The 9,952-nt window shown below is 38.4% G+C and overlaps 1 protein-coding gene across 4 annotated transcripts in view; it reads left to right on the top strand.

Annotated features, from left to right (window-relative positions):
• lef1 (lymphoid enhancer-binding factor 1) overlaps positions 1 to 9,952 on the top strand; it is a 110,127-nt gene that overhangs the window by 1,155 nt on the left and 99,020 nt on the right. For 2 of the 4 annotated variants that reach the window (XM_044347084.1, XM_044347085.1), the window contains exons 1-3: positions 4,411 to 4,607; positions 6,372 to 6,485; positions 7,100 to 7,175. The gene's annotated coding sequence lies outside the window, so the exon portion shown is untranslated. Of the gene's footprint in view, positions 1 to 3,989; positions 4,030 to 4,410; positions 4,608 to 6,371; positions 6,486 to 7,099; positions 7,176 to 9,952 lie in introns of those variants that run through there. The other 2 variants (XM_044347086.1, XM_044347089.1) reach the window with 2 other exon arrangements.

Raw genomic sequence — 9,952 nt, 5'->3', positions numbered from 1 at the left:
CATTTGAAGGCAGCATTATTTTAAGGTGACTATATAGCAAATAAAATATACTTATGAATATTGGGCTGCCAAGTCTGTTCCGCTAGATGCCACTTAAGTCTACACACTGCACCTGAAGAGGATGTAATGTACTGCCCTATGAATTGCCGTTGTAATGAGGTGAGGTTCTGTATGGGTTCCCTTCTAGTGAGAAAAAAAATAAATAAAAAAGGAAGTGCCATTTAGGTACCCTAAGTCTAACATACTGAAGTGCAGAATTGGGTGCCCACAAGTAAGTGCCCTCTAGGTGTCCCCACATGTGAGAAAACATGATGCCATGATGAGTCCCCTTTTAATGAATAAAAAACAGTGTCCTAAATGTGCCCTGTAGGGTGCAATGTATGGGAGAAAAACATTGTCAAATGAAGAGTATATTCTGAACCACCCTATATAATGTTAGTCTTAATTGAGGTTGTAGCTTTTTTACCAAACATGCATCATTCTCTGCTGATGGAGGTCCATTGAATGTATCAGGTGCCCTTTATATTTTGTCACCCCTGTCCTTCAGACAGCTGGAGTCCACCACTGACAATACTCCCTGGTTCAGTGATTAGCTGACCAAAGGTGTGCTAAATGGTAAAACAGTAGCTATAACTTCTGTTATATCTTACATGGTAACCATATAACTTGCTTAATGTAATAAGTAGTAGCCTAATAAAGACCCAATATTCCTTCCATGTGTCTCTTTCATGACCTCTCCCCAGGTGTCAAGATGGAGTTTGAAATGTTCTTTTTTTCTTTGGATGGATTGAGTATTAGATGTTATTTTTGTTATAGTTTCTGTAAAGATTTTGACATATTAAAAGTAAGGTTACTGATTTATTGTTTGAGTGTATTTCTGCTTATACCACATTTATTCATGTGACGCCTCTCCCACTGCCTTGGAGCCTGTCTTCTGGATATTTGCTGACAGTGGATGGCTGGAGGGTCGTCAGTGTAATATGGTTCCTCTGTGCCTGCCAAGTTATAAAAGCTAGTCCATGTGGTCACTCTCTCTCTCGTTTTCCTGCTGACATCCACTCTGCATCATCTTCTTTTCTTTTCTTTTCACAGGCATTTATGACCAATCACAGGAACCTTAGAAACAGCTGTAAAACCTGTTATATATTTGGACTGCTTTTCTCCAATCAACCTTCCTGAACTAACTTCAGCGATTTCTTCAACGAAACCATCAACCTGTCTCTAAGACCCCATCCCAACTAGGCTGCCTAAGGAAGTTTTACCCTTAGCTAGTACTTCTTTACTAGATATGATCAATCTGCCTTTATTAACAGGCTATGTACCACAGTCCTTTAAAGTAGCTGTAGTTAAACCTCTTCTTAAAAAACCTACTCTTGATTCAGGGGTCAGGGTCAACCCTAACAATAAACCTATATCTAACCTCCTCTTTCTCCCAAAGATCCTCAAGAAAGCAGTCGCCAAACAGTTGTGTGACTTTCTACATACCAATAGTTTGTTTGAGGATTTTCAGTAAGAACTTTGAGCGCATCATAGCACAGAGACAGCACTGGTGAAAGTTACAAATGACCTCCTAGTTGCATCAGACTAAGGACTTCTCTCTGTACTTGTCTTGTTAGATCTTAGTGCTGCATTTGACACAATTGACCATCACATGGCATTAAAGGAACTGCATTAAGCTGGTTTAAGTCCTATTTATCATATCAGTTTCAGTTTGTACACGTTAACAATGAATCCTCCATGCATGCAAAAATTAGACACAGAGTTCCACAAGGTTCTGTGCTTGGACCAGTACTATTCACCTTATATACGCTTCCTTTAGGTAATATTATTAGGAAACACTCCATAAATTTTCATTGTTATGCAGATGACATCCAAATATATATATCACTGAAGCCAGATGAAACCAATCAGTCCAAGCAGTCCTTAAGGACATGAAGACTTGGGTGACCTGCAATTGCCTGCTACTAAACTCAAACAAAACTAAAGTTATCATGTTTGGCCCTAAACACCTTAGAAACACATTGTCTAATGATAGAGCTACTCTGGGTGGCATTGCCCTGGCCTCCAGCACCACTGTAAGGAATCTGGGCTTTATCGTTGATCAGGATATGTCCTCTGACTCCCACATAAAACATATTTCATGAACTGCCTTTTTTCACATATATAATATTGCAAAAATCAGGCACATCCTGTCTCAAAAACATGCAGAAAAACTAGTCCACACATTTGTTACTTCTAGGCGGGATTATTACAATTTCTTATTATCAGGCTGCCCTAACAAGTCTCTAGAAATTCTCCAGCTGGTCCAGAATGCTGCTGCATGTGTACTGACTAAAAACTAGAAAAAGAGAAAATTTCAAGAGACTTCTTCCATTTTAGCCTTGTTGCACTGGCTTCCTGTAAAATCCAGAATAGAATTTAAAATCTCTCTCCTCACCTTCAAAGCCCTTAATGGTCAAGCAACGTCATATCTGAAAGAGCTCATAGTACCCTATTACCCCACTAGAACATTGTGTTCCCAGAATGCAGGCTTACTTGTGGTTCCTAGAGTCTCCAAAAGTGGAATAGGAGGGAAAGCTTTCAGCTATCAGGCTCATCTCCTGTGGAACCATCTTCTGGTTTAAGTCCAGGGGGCAGACACCCTCTCTATCTTTAAGACTAGGCTAAAAACTTCCCTTTTTATTAAAGCTTACAGTTAGGGCTGTCCCAGGCTTGTCTTGGACCAGCCCCTAGTTATGCTGCTAGGCCTAGACTGCCGAGGGACTTCCCATGATGCACTGAGCTCCTCTCTCTTCCTCCCCCTCTCCATCTGTACACATTCATGTACCATTCATGCATGTCACTAACTTGGCATTTTCCCTGTAGTTTTGTGCTTTGTCATCTCGCAGGAAACCTTTGGCTGTGGACCAACTGCTGATGCCTCATTGCTGCTGCTATTATTAGTCATTTTTGCCCACTGCTACTGCTATTATTATTAGGCGTATACTATTATTATTGTTGTTGTTATTGTTATTATTGTTGTTGCTGTCTGTGTCTCTCTCTCCCCTTCCCTCTTTCTCTACCCAACCAGTCCAGGCAGATGGCTGCCCACCTAGAGCTTGGTTCTGCTCAAGGTTTCTTCCTGTTAAAGGGGAGTTTTTCCTTGCTGCTGTTGCCAAGTGCTTGCTCATGGGGGAATGTTGGGTCTCTGTAAATTAAAGAGTACGGTCTAGACCGATGTGAAGTGCCCTGAGATAACTTCTGTTGTGATTTGACGCTATATAAATTAAATTGACTTGACTTGACTTTTGGTTTTGCACTTTGTTCTAAACACCTTGTTTTGTTAGCTTTACTTTTAATACATTATATTTTTTAAAGTATACTCTAGTGTGTCACAATTTAAAAAATGCTATATCTAGAAATGATAGGTACAGGACAATCCAGATTTCTTTAAGAAGCAATAAATTAAATTAAAAAGTATATAAGATTTTAAATAAGACAAACAAACCTATAACCCTGTAGCATTATATGATTATAATTATTTATAGTCAATCCTGTAGGATTATAAATAATCAAAATCCTATAGGAGTATTAAACCTGCATTCTCTGTAATGGCCAGCTGGGGGCTACACCACTGGCTCCGAAAAGAAGTCTGATTGTGTGGAAGTCTATGAGAAAATGACCCTACTTCTCACTTAATTTACACACTCTAATGAGTTTATGGTCTGAATCACTAGTTTCAAGTCTTATTCAATAGAAGATGATGTTCATTTAGTAAATTATGGTCCCATTTAATTTAAATTTGACAATAAAGCAGGGTATGCTTTAGGGCGTGGCTATGTTGTGATTAACAAGTCGCTATGACAGCGACAACGTTGATTAGTTAACGTAAACGTGGCATAACCCCAGATTCACAAAGTGTAGGCATAGCCATGGCCGTAGCTGTCGTTATTCAGTGTGTTTTCAGTTCATAAAAGTTAACTGTAACATTTTGGTCACCTAAAAAGTCTAAAAGACCCTCTAAGGAGTTCAGGACGTTCAGTTTTTCCAGTACGTACATTTTGTTTTAATGGTCTTAAGCCCATTTTTCGCTAGCGAAAATTAGCATTAGCATTAGCATTATCACAGATAACCATAGACTGTAAATGCACTGTGCTAACCAAGCTACCAGCTAGTGTTACGTCTGGGACACACTGGATGCATGATCCTCATCAGTGCGTGTGCGTTGCTGAACTGCTTCCAGTGTGGACGCTGCAAACGTGAGAGACGCACATACACACACACACGCGCTGCTCACGCATCCAGTGTGTCCCAGGCGTTACGGTCAGCTCCACCCTCTTGTCCAAATATAGTCACTCATCACTTCTGGCTCCAAAAATTCAAGATGGCAACGGTCAAAATGCCAAACTCGAGGCTTCAAAATATGACTACACACACTAATGGGTGACATCACGGTGGCTACGTACATTAGTTTTATACAGTCTATGGTTTAAACACACAAAATAGATGATTTAAGAAAACTGTCAACATTTAGCACCTACTATTGCAGTACAGCCGCCAGTGGAAGCAGGTGAAACGTTTCAGATAGCCGGGAAGAAACAGAAATAATTTACCTGCATTCAACCAAAGTAAGTTGTGTCTTGTGTCTGAATGCACTCAAACGTTACGTCAGCTTGAATTTTCATATACATTTGTTGAGAAAATTAGCACCAAATGTCTAAAATGGGTGATTCACTAGCCAAACAGAAAAACATGGTAAGACAGACTACACTGTTTCCACTTCACGATGAAATCAGTTGAATTTAGAGGCTTGAGAGGCCTAATGGATTTTTTGGCCAACTAGGGTCTGCATTAAAAGGAGAAAAAACAACTGACATATTATCACCTAGTAAAGTAACATTAGTTGTGGCAGACATGTTAGCAAACAAATACACATCCAGCAGACAGAGCAACACAGTATTCATTTTGAGTGTTTCTGGCAACTTGATGAATGAATGTCAGTAGAAAATGTATTCACCTTTTAGCTCTGTTGTGGTCTCCACCAACTTCCAAGGTTGAATATTTTTAGCTGCTAAATGCTCCACTGTGTTCACCAGCTTGTCGATCACTTTGTCTGCTGCTGGAAATAAGGTTGATGAGACTATTAAGACAGAACCAAAAAGAAAGTTGTGGACTGTGAAACCAAAACAATAAGTCCTAGAGGCATCTTTATAGAACATAAAAAACAGACAAAGAAAAAGATTTTGGCTTCTTTCTTGCCAAGTTCACTTCTCAGTCTCTTGTCTGATAACTGCCTTTCACAAGCTTTATACTAAAACCTGTCAGACAGTGACGTCTTATGCTTTGTTTTGGGGCCCTTTTGAAATTAAAAACGTGCAAGACACAACAAAGTATGATATCTCAAAAAAATGGGAAAGTGATCTCTGTGATCAAAACATTCATGAGTCATTGTTTTAAGGTCCTATTGTAGATCATATGTTAAAGAAAAGTAACCTCCCTCAAAGACCCCTATTGGTCCCTAGTCCTCACCTGGAGGAACTAGACTGACCTTACCGTACTTAACTCTCAGGAATGAGTTCATAGAGTAAGATTTATCTCTAAGTGTGTGTCAAAAGGAGCTGAATTGATTGTTACACAAAGTCCAAAACATTATCTGTGTATTAATAAAGTTTTCTTGTATAACTATTATTTTACTTGTATAACTATTTAAATATTTGATTGAGTAAATATTTAATTGTACTAAGATGTAAGTGCCTGTATCTGTGCTTATGTGTATGATTTAAGCATATGAGAAATGGAGAAAAAAGTGTTTTCAAATTATTTGTTTGATTATAGCATGCAAACAAATATTTTCATTAGCAGAGAGTGTATGCATCATTACATTTAGTCAGTCTGATTGGTGACTTGAATTTTTTTATACAAACCTTCCCTGATTCATGGGTATAGACTTATTAGTTCTTTGCCTCCACACTAATCAATGAACTCTCAGCTGTGTGATCAATAAAGGAGTAATTTGCTAATGTCTTATTCCAAAGTATGACCAGTCATCATACAGTGGACATTTAAGATAATACACTCTTGTACACATAATTATGTATACTTTTGTGTAACTTATCATACATACAGAATACTGCAATATAATCTATTGTTATTAATGTATGTTGTTTTGGGAAGTAATTATTTGTAAACCTGTGTTTCTGTAAACCCTCATAAGGGACCGAAAGGAGTAGTTGTACCACAATGCACTGGTGCAAAGTAAGACTATAATAAGAACATTCCTCTGAGTCTACCTAGGCTAAAAAAAATACCTCTCTAAAACAAAGTTGAGGGTGATAATTCATAAGAGCTGTTGTTCACTTGTCTGATTTCTGTCCTTATGCCATACTCCACAGACCAGTGTACTGAGTCCTGTAAAGCTGCTGAAAGTCATCAATACTCCCAGAGAGACGAAGAAGGAGAGCGATGAATGAAAGGCTGGATGCAATCAATACTCTCCTGGCAGGGAGGTTAGATTTTTTCTTTTTGGAAACTAACCAATTCTTTTACAAACTTACATTTGTGTATCATTTTTTATTTACAGGGAAAAGTGAGTATATAACAAAATAATGTCTAAACAACAGTGTCTTATTAGTATTAATGAGCGTCAGTCACCACATGCAAGCTAGCCTTGATAGAGACAAACTAATGAAACTGCAGACAAGATGTTCTGCCCAGTTACTGTTGTTTTTCTTTTTTCTGGTCAGCCATTATCCATCACCCCCATGCCAGATTTATCCTCATATTGGCCACAGGCTGACTGAGTAAGACTGCGTTCAGCTGTCCAGCCAAAGTTATTTTTGGGAAGTGTGCCAAGTTTCTTTTTCTAATGAGTTGGCTAGTGAGCTTTAGGCCAATGAGAAAAGCTATACTTGAATAACAAAATCTGCTTGCACAGAGATTTATGTGCAAGTTAATTATTGAATAGCAAGGTGATGCATGCAGTAAATCTATATCTGTGATGACAGAACTCTTTAAATCTAAATTATTTCACTGTGTATGTTTTTTCTGTAGACTTAAGTGTCAATCAAATTATAATTCTAAATGGATTATAAAGATTAAGAATCAAATATCTATATTGCAGGTTGGATGTCTTTACAGCTTTATGGACTCCCTGGGTTGCTGGGATTGACAGCAGACTGAGACAAACAGCTTGATTGGTGAGTTTGTCATTTTCCCTTTATCATGTGGTCGGCCTTTATTGTTCAACAGACAATCCTTAATCTGCTAAATTAATACATCAATTATTTTTAATGGCACAAGCCTCACCCTCATGAACTTGTGATTACACTGCCACCTTGTGCCCTTCAATTAGCATAACAAAATCATATGCACAATGATAATGATGAAAAATATTACAGAAATAAGCACTCTGTACATCTACTATAGAGGTACTGAACACACATATATAAGATAAAATCAAAATATAGTATAAAGCCATATTTTTGAAGTTTTGTGGTTTAAATTAGTGGAAAGGTTGAAAGAGCAGCCCTACAGTACTCTCGTAATACGACTTGCACCTTGTGGATATCTGGCACCATCTTGTGGTATCAAACAGTCACACGTTCGGCAAATGATATATTTTAGTGACATTGAAATGATGTAACAATACCTGAAATACCAGGCTGACCAAGTGACTGTGTAGTAACAGTCATGCTGTATTGATATCACACACATACACACAGCTCATTGTCAAAACATATCTTACATCTTAAGGAGCATGTTGTGAGCTCCAAATATATTACAAGCTACAAAAGGATGATGTGTTTCAAACTAATTTAAGTTTTGAATTTTAGTCATAATATTTCAAATACCAGTTTTGACAAACACTTCATGCAATTTTATCTGCATATCACTAGGACTGCAGCTAACAATTATTTTCATTATCTGCTGATTATTCTCTTGATTTGTTGATTAATTTCTTGGTCTATAAAGCATCAGTAAATAGTGAAATATTCATGTTACAATTTCAAAGGAGTCAAAGGTGAAGTCTTCAAATATTTTGTTTTGTCCAATCAACAGTCCAAAACCCAAAGATATTCAGTTTACTGTCATTTATCACAAAGAAAAGCATTGAATCATCACATCTGAGAAGTTGAAAGCAGCACATTTTCTGCATTTTTGCTTAAAAAAGACTAAAATGGTTAATTATCAAAATAGTTGCCGATTAATTTCCTGTTGATCGACTAATCGATTATTCAACTAATTGTTGCAGCTCTAAATATCAGATTAAATCCAACCTCCTGGATTTAATGTTATGAGATTGTGCTACTCACACAGACAGACACAGGCTCAGAGACGAGTTAACCATGAATTTTTAACATCTGCAGGCTGAATATCAAAGGCATGTGAAAAATTATAGATGAACCATGACAAGTCAAATCCATCTTAGGTAATTAGACAGGATGAAACACATAGAGAGAAATACAAAATGCTGTAATACTCATATACATGTTCACCTACAGTATACTGTACCTACAGTATGTTACTTAGTGTGTTCAAAGTCACCTCATCAGATGTCTCAACAACAGTACAGGATGAGGTCTCCTGTGGTATTTGGATAGTAGCCATCCATTTTTTAGCAATGCTAGCGACATGGCTCTATGGATGGCATTGTCGACCTGTCAGTCGATCTGTCAGTCCACCACATTGGTGAAAAACTGAAAATCACAACACCTATTGGACTGATTGACATGACATTTTGTACAGACATTCATGATTCCCAGAGGATGAATCGTACCGTTGATCCCCTGACTTTTCCTCTGGTGCCACCATCAGGTGAACTTTTTTGCCTTTAGTGAAATATCTTGGCAACTATTGGATGGATTGCCATGAAATTTTGTACAGATATCCATGATGCCCAGAGGACGGATCCTAATGACTTAGGTGATCACCTGACTTGTCTTCTAGTGACACCAGCAGGTGAGGGTTTTCACTTATCCTGTGAAATATCTCAACATCCACATGATGGATCAGCACAACATTTTGGTGAAAGCATTCATGTTTCCTGGATGATAAGTCATTCTGACTTTGTTGATCCCCTGATGTTTTTCTCTGGTGCCATCATGAAGTTGACATTTGTGGCTTTGAGTGAAATGTCTCAGCAAGTATAGGACGGACTTTTCATCAGGTCAAAATTTCAGTTTGTTTGTGTTGACCTGAACTTTTTTTTTGAGGTGTCCTTATATACAGTTTTATCGGATACCTGCCTTTCACAAATTTGTATTTTTTTATGTGCCCACGTTACAACATAGATTAATATCCAAACCTGTGATATAGCTGAGAATGTGTATTGTGCATTTTTATGTGTGTGTGTGTGTGTGTGTTGGCTGAGCAGAGGCAGTAGAAAGTGTAAGGCTGTTGTTTGAAGTGCTTGAGAGCGCAGAGCTGAGGTAATTGTGTCTGACGGGTGGTGATAATGATGAGGCGCAGATCAGATCAGCTGCAGATCCCCTGCCTCCAACCCCCCACTGCTCATCTTCACTTTTCCCTTCTCTCCTAATTGACCGGGCCGCGTCTCCCCCGAGCCCCTTTGTTATTATTTATTAATAATTCATCTCTAAATAATTCACACCCTTGGACCCGCAGTGTTAATTGAGCTGGGTGGGTTGGCAGTGTGGTGGGTGGGTGCATGTGGGGGGACTTTAAAACTTGGGAGGAAAAGGGAAGTGGGCCTTCCTCAACTTGTAGGGCGGCACAAAAGGGAAGAGGTTCGTTTTGTTGTGAATAGAGTTGGAGGTTTGGGGCAAATGGACACTACAGTTGTGTGTGTGTGTGTGTGTGTGTGTGTGTGTGTGTGTGTATGTGTGTTTCAGTGAGAGTGAGAGAGGGGAATGAATCACTTAAGTTTATTATGATTGGAAGCAAGGGCCTGTTTTGTATGTAAATGGTAGGAAGGGAGGTTAATAAATTAATTTTAATATTTAACTGACATTGC

This window comes from Thunnus albacares, chromosome 3 (assembly GCF_914725855.1).
Source record: "Thunnus albacares chromosome 3, fThuAlb1.1, whole genome shotgun sequence".
Taxonomy (NCBI): Eukaryota; Metazoa; Chordata; class Actinopteri; order Scombriformes; family Scombridae; genus Thunnus; species Thunnus albacares.
The sequence above is the reverse complement of the archived record's forward strand: the minus strand, read 5'-3'. Positions and strand labels throughout refer to the sequence as shown.